Source organism: Stegodyphus dumicola, chromosome 2, assembly GCF_044657685.1.
Source record: "Stegodyphus dumicola isolate Sdum_Otavi_A_Nest chromosome 2, ASM4465768v1".
Lineage (NCBI taxonomy): Eukaryota > Metazoa > Arthropoda > Arachnida > Araneae > Eresidae > Stegodyphus > Stegodyphus dumicola.
In genome coordinates, this window is record NC_140769.1 from 236,656,931 (window position 1) to 236,670,300 (window position 13,370).

The following is a 13,370-nucleotide window of genomic DNA, read 5'->3' on the forward strand; positions in this document are numbered from 1 at the left end:
TGGTAAGATCGCCTAAAACTGTTTTGCGCCTGATTGTAACATAAAAAATATAAATTTAAAAAGTATCACTTATTAGTAAAAGATTCTCTCGAATTAGGCAACAAAGATACAGAAAAGTAATTAACAACAATATTTCGTTTCAGTGCTAGTTAAATCATAGAGCTGTCAATTACGGTTAACACGCTTCATTTATTTTATGAATGCTCTTGAGCGTGAACAAATTTATATTTTCGCTATGACTAAGGCTTACGAAATCAGGAAATACAGGACATAATAAAAAATCAAAAGTAATTAGCTAAGAATTAAGAATAAATATTAAAATCTAATTTTGTTAAGTATTGTTTGTAATATATTAAATATTTCAAATAAACATAGGTAAGCAAACACTGTCATAAAATTTTTAATTAAATATATATTTTAAAAGAAATATAAAAAAATAGAATTTGCATTATACAATATTTTATCAAAAATATTCATTACTTATATATAATGTTTCTGTTATAATCTTAACTGCACGTCAGCATATTCACGCTGATAAGCATTAGTAAGTCATGCTGATATAAAATACATTTTTTATTATTTGTTACATATTAAAAAACGAATAATGAATAATCTTTCACATGCTAATTTATGTATTCCCTTTCTTTCTGAAATTAAAACTGTTTAGTTGCAGTTTAATACTTATACACATATTTTTCAATTTTTAATTTATTCTTATATTAATATATTTATTAGTCCAAAGGAGCAATTTGCCCAGAAGGACTATTAACTTCGTTTTGGCATTTTGCGTCTATTCACTAGGAACGGCGTATCACTTTTTAAGTTGTTGCCATCAAATATTAGAGCCCTGTATTATATTTAATGAAATTAAATAATGAAAAATCTGCATAAAGCAATGAATGTTTCTCGCACTGTTATAAAACAACGGTACATAGAGCTATCAAATTTTGAATAACGTACGTCTCCACTCGAAAATGGGCATCTGGAAGTCCAAATTTGGAATTTGTTTTACTACCTATGTCGTATTTTGTAAAGGATTTATGAGTTTTTGACTAAGAATCTCAAAAGATTTCAAACTGAGCAATGGCAACATTTTATGGGGGGGGGGGAATTATCTCCAGCGCGCGAGACTGTGTACCGAAAATTCTGAAGATATGCTCATTTTAAAATTATTTCGCGATATTGCTGTTGAATTAAGTTTTATGGTTTAAATGCGAAGAAAAATATTTAAAAAAGGCCGTTTGATGGTAATATAAAATCTGAAACTTTCAGATTAGAAAAAAAAATTAGTATTTGAATCATTTTTTATTTTAGTTTAGATATACTAGCAGCAAGCCATAAAGCGTATCTGTAAGCTACCAGGTACAACTTTAACTAATATTTTTAAAGCTACTTGAAGTTTCCTTAGCATCAGTTTTAATAAATTCTCAGCTTTCGTAATGTACATGGTAGATAACGAAAATGCACCAACATACCAATTTCCAAAAATACTCTTTGACACCTGCTTGTTATGAGTTCATTAATGTTTCAATCTTTTTTCACATACTTCGCTATTTAATGAGTATTTAGATCATTACTGACGCTTAAAATAATGCTATACACTGTACATAAAATTTTCTTTTAGAGAAAATTTTCTTTCATAAAACATCTGAAATTATCATTACGTTTAATATAGCGTATGAGAAATGTTTATTTACTTGACATCATTCTCTAAACGACTCATATATATTCCCCTCCCAAAATTAAAAGGTTTAATTAAATTTCTGAACACACGTCTTTTCCCTCCCTTAGAGTTAATGCTATCTTTTAACCGATTTTTCGCTCTTTTTAAGCCACTTTCGTTGTTTTTAATTTACTGATATAAAAACAGAAAAACGTTACTTTACATCAAAAATATTTAAAAAATAATGTGAGGAAGTTAAATTGAAATTCCTGCACAAAATTAAATTGTAACTTAGGAAATGTATTTGAATAAATTACAATTTTTTTAAGCATTCCAAAATTGCAGTCAATATATTACAAATTATGCACCTTGTATGCTTTTTATCTTAAATTGGTCCATAAGCCTAAAAAACGGTATAAGAAATTTATTTCCTAGAAAACTTCCCATAAGCCACCCCGTAAAATAATTGCAATGAAAAACCTTCACCTTACAGTCTAATACCTAGAAAAAATAACCACTGAAGTTTTGAAAAATCAAAATAAATTTCTGAAAACTTCAAAATTCATAAGATTAAAAAAAATTAAAAGATTTTGATATGCAGACTTCGGTCGAACACCTAACGAGGTTGCGAAACCTAATTCAAGAATTAGCCTGCCAGATATTGAAGGTACAGAGTATTTAAACTTATGTTTAAAATAAGCTGTTCAATATGGTGAGAGAATTTATTTATTTAATATGATTATTAGTTAATTTATAGTTAAAGCTACTTTCCCTTTCACTCTCCTTTTCATCCACGCTTTCTATGCCAGATTATAAATTAGATAGCGCGAGTTTGTTTAGATCAAGAGAGGAAAAAATGCTATTTAAGCGAAGGTTTCGCAAGTTGATGTTCGATGATTCGTTGATGATTGATGATTCGTTGATTTTACTTTAGAAAATCATGCCTTAGTAGTGTAATGCCTACCTGAAGGCCACGTTCTTGATCTGACTTAGCAATTTGATTCTACGGTTTTGAGTGCTTCTAGCCATTAAGCTTGTCTCGCCGGCTTCTACGAGCCAAAGCCTTCCTACGCGTTTATCCTGTGAGCTGTTAGGTTAGTCTAAATTACATTTATTCAACATTACTTATTTTAAGTTAAGCCAAAAGTGTTGGCTTATGCAAATTCAAATGGGGGTGGACTGCCAATTCTTTGTGATCGATCAAAAGGACTATTTATAATCTTCTTCTGACTTTGTTTGCGAACTGTTAAAGACCTGAGGATTATTCCTCTGAAGTCTTCCTGAAGCTCGTGAGTTTACGTTACCAAAGCACACGAGACCATATAATAGCATAACCAAATGGTAGAGAAAATATTTGCCTATTATACCATTTCATAAAATTATCGACTACGTTCAGACTTGTATATTTGTTTCAGAAAATATAACATCTTGTGTGCTTTGCTGTCATAAACTGAGCTCGACGTTATAATATTGTTTAGCGAATAATCACTAAGTACTACAAATTCAGGAGAAGGGTGGAAAGAATCCTTTATTAACACAAGCTTAACGGCAAGTATAACTCAACGCCTCATAGATTCTAATCGCTACAAAATCAAAGATAGCAACCTGGCCTTCTGGCAAGAAGAACACGCTCTGATTTCACCTTCCAAACCCTACCCTTATAACTTTTGTCAGCCTCATTTTAAGACACGCGCACTAGTCGATTTGCATTCTGGCAAGAAAGTATGAGTTGAAGGCAAGAGCGATAGAAAAGCTACTTCAAAATAAAGTAACTGTTAAGAAATTAAATAAATCCCCGCAAAAGAAAATTCTTAATTAAATAAAAACTCAGCTTTAAGCTGCTTGTTTCAGTACACCGCTTCGGCTCGAATGCAATAAATATCAAATGGCAATACTTTTTACTATTTTGCTCAGACCTCGAAATCAGCGAATTGAAAGCAATAAAACCTCGAAAGGAGTTCATTCATGACGTCCAAAAAAAATGGTAGACTCAAATTTCTGATTTCATCGTAACTCCTGACTGATGTCTGGAATAATAATTTTGCAATTTGAAGAATACAGTTTCATCAAAAATTCAAATTTAACGTTTTTTACAATGAAAAATATTTTATCAAAAAAATTATAAAATTTACAAAATCTATTAACCTATCTTACCTAAAATATGCACCAGAAGAAAGAATGTAGTTGCTTCTCTTTTCATTTTAAACTGAAACAATATAAAACTTCCCATTTAACAAAAATCGAATTCTTATAGTTTAGCTTAAGAAGAAAGAGGAAAATGAATGGGTACAATTTAAAGTCAATTTGTTGCTACAGAATACAGTCAAGTTCGTATTTTAGAACAGACGATAATGCAAAGGTACCAGAATTAAAGAGAGTATCAGTAAGTGCGATACATACTATAAAGGGCTAGAATTATCATATATTAGTTTTTATAATCATATAAGGATTAATAAACTTTGTTTCCATAAAAATAATGTTAATAAATATGTGTTGCTTTTAAATTAATCATTAACGTTGCAATGATAAGCAGTATATTCTAATAATTTGGAAGATAAAATGAAATATGTTATGCTACGCGACTTAATAAAATTTATGTATTTTGTCTAGATCTTATTCTTAAACCCCAGAAGCAATCTGAATGAAAAGGAAAAAACTTCCCTTCACTAGGCAAAAAAAATAAATATAATTAAAATTAAAAAAGAGGCTGAATTTTGCTATTTGCTTAAATTAATACATAATGAGAGAAATAAAATTGAACTTATAAGGTTATTTTCTCCCTCCTTTCTGACTTCCTTCGTGGTGTAATTGAAAGCATACTCGGCGTGTATTCGAGAGATTCAGTTCGAGTCCCAGTGAGGCCATTGCTCATTTTTCACATCTCTGTCTCCCCCCCCCAAAAAAAACACTAATGACTCTAAGGTGGCGCCCGAGAAGTGCTAAAAAACGTGTTGTGGATGATGATTCTTCACCACCAGAATTTGACGATTGGGTCACCTAATCCACAGTAGCCCTTTAAAAGGAGATTATATAAGGTATTTTTTCCCTCCTTTCTGCATGCCTTAATGGTCTAACGGTAGCACACTCGGCGCGTATTCGAGAGGTCCAGGTTCGAGTCTCGGCGAGGGCATTGCTTCATTTTTGACGTCTCCTGCTTCGAAATAACCTAATGTTTCTACAAATTATATCATGAAATACGTTAATTTTTTAAAACAATGCTAATTCTATTTTTTACTTCCTTGTACGAAGTAGAAAGGAAGTAATGTAATCGCGAAAAATTTCGGGTATCATATTTCAACGAAGATATCCATTTTGACCGCTATCGAATGCAATTTAGCGATGTTTTTCGGTGACATCTGTACGTATGGACAGAATAAAGGACTCTTTTTCCCAAAAGGAATTATAAAACTGATTTAAAATGGATTCAGAAGAGATTTTCTCCGTGGCGTCTGTACGTACGTACATATGTATGTATCTCGCATAACTCAAAAACGAGTACCCACAGAATGTTGAAGTTGTTTTGTATATAGGATTGCTATAACATGTAGTTGCGCACCTCCACTTTTGGTTTCAATCGGCCGCACCAAAAAGTATATAAATATATATATATATAACCACTCTGTTACTCGGGTTAGTGAGCACAGCTTTTTCTTATTCTTACATGTTGGTAAACTGTGAATTTTTTGCTTTAAAAATGATTGAATTATGTTGTTTTTATCTTACGATTAATTGTTTTATAACTTTAGTTAATATGCATGCAATAATTGTAGAATTATGATCAATTTAACCGTTTTATAAGTGCGGCTAAGCCTAATTTTTTACTATAGCAGCTATATTTGTTTGCATTTGAAATTTAGCAGAATAGCGAATTAAATCTTTCTGCCCTTTCAAGTGTTTTTTGTCGAGGAGGGCGAAAAGGAAACTTTTAGTTTTGTGCACCGAAACATCTGCCTTCTTGTCTGCTGGCCGAATTGCCTGTTTTTGTGTAGAAAGTGTAATTTTAATTGTAAAAATTGTTTTTTAATTCTTTTAATTGTATTTGGTGTTTTATGTTTTGTTACATCTTTGAATTTTTATTGAAAATATTTTGATTTATGTATTTTGCCTTGCCGTGAAGTGAGAACGGAATTAATTGAATGAGGAATATATCGCTAATGAAATTCGAGGAAACAAGTTTAAATTAAATGCGAGAAAAAATGCGTCTAATTTAATATTCCGTACAAGGAAGTCATGTGTATACATCAGATTGTTTATATATATGATGCATTATCTAATTCAGTACATTTATTTATTTGTTTGGAAATTTTGGTGCATTCAAGACAAAATATTTTATTCGAATATTATTTTTTTCTGATCCCTCCTAAAAAGGAGGATGACGAAAATTATTAATCGAACATGTCGTACTCTTGGGGTTGTTGATTTTTCGGGCGTCGCTCATTTTTCGTGTTTCCTACTTCAAGAATCTTAATGACGCTACATTGGCGCTCGAACTAAAAGCTGGTGAATGATGGTGTTTTCAGCCAAAGAATCTGGCGACTGGGGTCCCCCGATCCGCAGTCGCCCTTTCAAAGGAGGAGTATATGAGGCATTTTCTCCCACCTTTCTGCATGCCTTCGTGGTGTAAAGGTAAAACTCAAAGCGAGCACACAACAGAGAGTCCGGACGGAGCCATTGCTCATTTTTCGTGCGTTCTACTTCAAAAATCCAAATGACTCTACAGCTTATCACTTGCAATGTACTTGAAATCTCCCTTAAACTTGTAGAGTTCCTCACTTTTATTCTACTAAAGTAAATGTCGATGAACCCAGTGAACTGTTAAGCGAATTATCGCGTAGTTCAAATAACAGGAAACATAAACTCAAGAAGTATTAATTACCTTTTATTTCACTCAAAATACGGTTAACAGTCTGCTCCCTTCTCAGGGCGTACAGCAAAGCCTCCACTTGGGCTTGAACTCAAAAATAAGAAATAAGAACTAATTGTACCTAACCAAAAGAGACTTAGCCGAAGCTAACACAAATCTAACGTAGTTGGCTTTTACACTCATGTCCATAAATTAAGGATAATTCGGAGTCACCCGGAAATCCAACTCTAAAATAAATATATCACATGTAAAATCACTACACACATCTTCAAGAATCATATGCAAATTTCAGGAAGTAACCAGATGGCACCGATGGTACGTCACAATGACGAGAGTGTAAGAGAGTGATATATAAGGAATACAGGCAAAGAAGTAAAATTGTTCGCAGGCGCTTTATAAGTATTTCAGTACAATAACCGAATAGTTATGACACAAAGGACGCATTTGGATGATTTTTTTACGTGGTAGAATTATCGGCCGTCTGGAATGTGGGCGTACGCAACTGGAAGTATCAGACGGACTTGGAATTGCCCAGAGTGTCATCTCCAGGCTTTAACAACGATTCCAAGATGATGGTAATGTGAGTAGACGTTACATAACAGGTCGCCCCAGAGTTACAACGCCGAATGAGGACCGCTATTTGGCAGTTACTGCAAAAGAAACAGGCGGAGCACAGCCTCAGACCTGTCTCGTCAGCTCTCTTCAGCCACTGGTACGACAATTTCAAGGCAGACCGTGTACAGACGCTTAGGGCAGATTGGTCTATATGCTCGTAGACCTGTCAGATGCGTTCCACTTACTGCAACTCACTGTCGCCTGCGGTTAGCCTGGAGTAGAGAGCGTGCATTGTGGATACCGCAACAGTGGGCTTGTGTGATGTTTTCCGACGAGTCCAGGTTTAGCTTGCAGTCTGATTCTCGCCGGACTTTCATATGGAGAGCTCCAGGTACCCGTTACCAGCAAGAAAACATCTCTTGAACGACACCGTTACGGTGGTTCAGGAGTACTAGTTTGGGTAGAATTATTCTGCGTTCCAGAACTGACCTGCATGTTCAAATTGGAACCATGACAAGCCAAGTCTCTCGTGACGTCATTCTGGAACAACATGTACGTTTGTTTCGGGACACCATGTTTATGGATGACAACGCCCGTCCTCACCGTGCAAACATCGTAAGCGAACGCCTTCAATCGGAGGATATCACCCGTATGGACTGGCCAGCATTCTCACCGGACTTCAATCCAGTACAGCACGTGTGGGACATGCTTGGTCGACGAGTTGCAGCCCGTCAACCTTCTCCTACATGTCTACCGGAACTTCGGAGAGCATTGCTTTTTGAGTGGTGTAATATCCCCCCAAGATCAGATCGATAATTTGATACTCAGCATGCCTAGGCGTTGTACGGACTGTATTGCATCGTCTGGGAGACATACAATGTATTAACAATCATATCAACCATGTAATATTGGTTTTTTGTAAATAGGTTTGTTTTGTAATTTGCTCCAGGGAGAAAAAATCGCTATTTTTTTAAGAATATCAAACATATAGCATCTTTTTTTGCTCTTTACCTTTTGTTTAATAAATAAGCTTTACAAATAAGTCAAATTTGTTTTGCTACTAATTCTTCCTTTGCCTGATTTTGCATTATCCTTAATTTATGGACATGAGTGTAATTTAAACTAATCGGCGAATATCAAAAGCCACGTAATCTACGGTCGAGCTTCTAGAGAGAATTTGCCCGAAGGCAAACACGCGATACTCAGGATTCCTTGCTCTCTCTAACGAAATAAGATAAACCTTCCTTAAATACTATTTCTTACTCATTTTTTAGTCAACGCGATTCTAAAAACTCATTCTGGTAGGGAGCTGTAAGTTGAAACGAGGAACTATAGGAAAGGTTATCTAAATTAAAATAACTGTTAAAAATTAAAATATATCTTCCAAAGTTTAATAAGAGAATTTTGTCTAGCAACTTCTGCGATTCGGCATAAAAGTACCCTGTTTCAGAATGGTTTTTTATAGTAAAGGATTGCAAGTTAAAATGATGACCCTCGGGTTTCAGCCTTGGAAAATCCTTAACGTGGCAAATCTTGGAGTTAAGGATAATTTAGAGCAGGGTTTCTTAAATTATTTTCAGTCGCGACCCCCTTTTATCACTGAGATGGTTTCGCGTTTATCCAGGACCCCATAATATTTACCAAAGTTTGTGGAACCCCCATAAGTATTGCGCAAATACGACACACGAGTGAGTGAAACTGTCAATTGTTTCACTTGTACTGTAATATACTATTGCAGTTTTAGTTCATTAACTTTAATTTCTAATTTTAAGACATAGAACAATGTGAAAATTTTAAATAATTAACAGACGAAATGACAGCGTCACATGTAAAGCAAAGAAAATGAACTTTTATATTATAAAAAGAATGCGTCGAAATGTTTCCGTTTTTTTCTTTGTCTGCATTGTCTTATCTTTACCTATTTTCAGATACATTGTGTAAAAATATTTGGTAATTGTAAAATTATTATGATAAGAAATATCAAAACTGCTAAAATTTTTGGCGACCCCCTACTGCGGGGTTAAAAACCCACGGTTTAAAAATTCCTGGTTTAGAGGATTAAAAATTTCTCTTCCGCTAAAAGTTGCACAGTTGAGGATTTTTGCGAGAAACATGTTCTATCAGCAACCTCAGTGAAATTACTCACTAGTTATCATTTTAATTATACTATAAATTTATACCATTTTAATTATACTTGTTATCATTTTTATTACACTATACTAAAATTTAATTAAATAAACTTATATTTTGAATATTGAGATTATAAATTAAACGTTATACTGCTTCAACAAATAAAAATTACGAATCTAAATCTACGATCAAAATTTATTTAAAAATATTTTACTTTTTTTCTAAATTATTACATAATTTTTTGATTATAGTTTTCAAACATCTTTCTTCAGTGTTATATCCCTACGTGTTTAAGGTCACTTTTGGAAGTCCCTAAGAGAGATTTTAGGGACCCCTAAAATTTCCCTTACTGATCCCTTAGAGAAATCCCTTAGGAAAACGTAGGAAACGTTCAAACACCTTTCTTCAGTGTTATATCCCTACGTGTTTAAGGTCACTTTTGCAAGTCCCTAAGAGAGATCTTAGGGATCCCTAAAATTTCCCTTACTGATCCCTTAAAGAAATCCCTTAGGAAAACGTAGGAACCCTTATTTAGGGTTCTCTACTTTTTTAAGGATCTTAGTAATGCCGAAATTCGGTTTTAAAAACAATACAAAAATTTTAATTAAACTTTTATATGCTGTATTTAAGAATTGTTCTCATGCTCTTAATATGGAAATAAGTTCCATTATTTTATAAAACGTAATATGAAGTTTAGGTTTCCTTTAAAAATATGTGAGGATATACATTATTGGATCGTATGTGAATAGAAATTAGAAAATTTGAAATATTAAAAGCAATATTAAGTGTTTTGTTGATGACTTTAAATATTTCCTTATTCATACGGATAGATTTTCGCCGTTTTTTGTGAAAGGGAAAGCTTGAAGAGAGGAAGAATATGGAGTAGCACTTACCGAATCTGTAGTCCTCTTCATCTTTGACGTAGAAACCAACATCCGTTGATAACGTAAGTGAGCGAATGCCAAACTACGAATGCCGCCATTTTAAGTGCTGGAATAAGCTAAAAGTAAAAAAAAAAATCATTGAGTTTACTAGCGGTTTCTGAATTCTAACAGATCATGTTTTATATTAAAAAAAAAGTATGTTTTCGAAAATTTAAAAGAGTTTTTTGCAAAAATTACGATTCATGCTCATACATTTTTCAGGCTGATGCGATATGGATACCACATAAATTTCGATAGAAAAATTAACTAATTCTCTCCCATTACATCAGCAACAATGGCACGCAGTTTTTAATGATTTTCGTCTTTCTAATCCAATGGTAATAAAAACTTAAGTTCCATCCAACATTTCACCTATATTCAACTTTAGTCGATTAAATTGAGGGAAAAAAATTGATCACAATTGTTCAGAAATCAATAACGCGAACAAACAAACAGGCATTCTTCTTTATATATAGAGAGATAGATCGATAGATCGATAGATAGATAGATTTTGTAAAACTTACAAATTTTTGATTAACAAACTCTACGATTTGGAAAATAACTGTAGCAACACATTTCGAAATAAAGCATTTCTATCTCCAACGCTACAGTACAGTACAGTACACTACAATAGCCCTAAATATCAAACCAATAAATATATCAAGAGAGTATTAATCCCTTCACTTTGCTTCTTTTTCCCCTCTCCAAAGATAAACTTTTTGCATCTAAAACTCTAATTAGAAATATTTCTTTCGGCCTTCACAAGCTGTTAAGGCCTACTTAGAGAATCGCCTTGGGAAAAAATTCCATTGTTATACGAGCTCAAGGGGGGGGGGCGGAAGTGCATTTCTATTTCCTGTAAGTGAACTTAAACCTGATATCTCTGTAGAGAAAGTTGAACCAATCAAGCCATCAAGCACGCTTTCATTTTCTCTGCATTCTAGGATGGCTTGGAAAACATGAAGCGTAGGGCTAACGATCCAGGCCACATTTAACCTTGACGAATGTGTGATGTTGCTAACGCCTGACAACAATTTTCAAATCAACGAGTCTCTCTCGGGGGAAACGGTGAAGTGGTTAAATTGTGAGGAATATTTCATAATAGTTTAAACAATTGCATCTAGATAACTAATTTCCATTATTGGCCAGAGTATAATGCGATATTTTTCTTTTCTTTTAAAATTCTTTTCTGAAAACTGCACCCATCTGATTTTCATACCCTATTGTTAAAAGAATTATTCAAATAATTTGCTACATTCATGTTGATAAAAATATATTTACTTTATTTCTTATTTCAAAACATTTAGCTTTTTTGTTAACATTTTGAACATACTTACAATATCGTCCTTTCATTTACTTACAAACACAGCTTGCAGTATTGATGTATGAGGATATCTCTAAATCTAACTCGCATGTAATTTTAAAACATTATTTTGATAGTTCAAGGGAAAATAAAATAGATTTAAGATAATTAATAATTACTCTAACAAGAAAAGAATTCTATCTGTGTTACTAAAACTACAGCCGATATTTTAGGATCTTATTCCCATAAAATATTTTGAACTGCAAGCACAGATAAATATTCCATAAAAAGCATATAATTACATGATAAATACATGTATATAAATTACATATATTATATAAATTATTATGAATAATACATGTGTATAATTATATGAATGTCGGTAAGGTGATTAACGGCAATAAATAATGTATATAGGATGCCAGCAGAAAATTTACGCACGTGGTTCCTTTGATTTTCATTCTAATCTAAATGTGGAAATAAAAAATTATATTTATTTCAATTTTATATTAATAACGAGTGATAATATATTAAATTTATAGTATTTTGGTAAATTTCTAATTAAAAATAAGGAAAAAAAATATGAAAACTTTTAGATTTTATATTACGCTCAAAAAGAGCTTTTTTTAACGTTTTGTGTTTTACCTTTATTTACAATCTTATTTACTTATCTTTTATTTACTTGTATTAAATATCACGTTCTTCGCACTTAAACCATAAAATTCAATTCAACAGCAATATCACAAAATAATTAAAAAAGAGCATATCTTTAGAATTTTTGATACACAGTCTCGCGCGATGGAGATAAAAAAAAAATTTTTTTTTCATACAGTATTGCCATTGCTTGCTTTGATATCGTTGAGTTTTTTGATTAAAAAATTTTGTTAAAGTTTTACAAAATTTAAATAGGTAATAAAAGAAATTCGAAATTCAAAATTCGAACTTCCAAATGCCCATGTTCGGTTGGTTTCAAATATCCATGCATTTAAAATTTGATGGCTCTAGGGACCGTTGTTTCTTCACAATGCGAGGAACATTCATGCAGATTCTTCATTATTCAGTTTCTTTAAATACAATACATGGCGAAAATATTTGGTGGCCAACAGTTTGAAAAACTGAATCGACGCAAAATGCGGTTTTGAAATTAATAGCCCTACTGGGCTAATGACAAAAAGGGCTATTATTTGGGTTAATAAGTTATTTTAAATTCTATGAATGAAATATTGCCAAATTAGTTTGACTGCATTCTTTCCTTTAAGAATTTACTTTTCATTTCCAACAGTATTTAGTTTTAAACTTATATGTTCATCATAATTTTTATTCATTTCGAGTACCATATTTTTTTAAATAGAATTCTGTAAAAAAATTATTAATAATTTAATGTGGTAATTTGAGTAGTTATTTGATATTAAATACAGTGTCTCACAAAAGTGATGGGACACTTGTGCTTTACAAAAGGAAACTGTAGTAAAATAAATTAAGAAAACATGTAAACATTTTTTGTGGGTGTGTTTCATACTTAAATTCAGTAACAATTATTACATAACATACATTTTCTCAAAATATTAAAATATTAATTTAATAAAAATATAATTGTTTAGAACGGAGCAAAAAATGGCTCACATAAGTGATGGGACACTTACTTTTCCATCAAATATTTATCCAAAAAATTTACTTTTTAAAAGGTTTTAATATTTTGTTGGATTTCCTTTTATTTCTAAAACATGCTTTAATCTTCTTGAAATGGATTCGACTAATTGTTTTTGTGATTTCTGGAGTGATTTTACCCCATTTTCCTTGAAGCATCGATTTTAATTGTTGTTTTGAAGAAATGGTGTGTTTGCGAATTCTTGATTCCAATCTTGCCAAATATTCTCTATGGAATTTAAGTCTGGAGATTGTGGTGGTGTTTTTATTATTTCAGGATAGTTA

At 32.3% G+C, this 13,370-nt stretch overlaps 1 long non-coding RNA gene across 6 annotated transcripts in view; it reads right to left on the minus strand.

Moving 5' to 3' along the window:
* The window catches only part of LOC118193142 (uncharacterized), a 203,882-nt gene that overhangs the window by 94,660 nt on the left and 95,852 nt on the right, over positions 1–13,370 (minus strand). For all 6 annotated transcript variants that reach the window (XR_015039818.1, XR_015039821.1, XR_015039820.1 and 3 more), the window contains exon 4: positions 10,106–10,212. This is a non-coding gene — a long non-coding RNA (uncharacterized LOC118193142). The remainder of the gene's footprint in view (positions 1–10,105; positions 10,213–13,370) is intronic.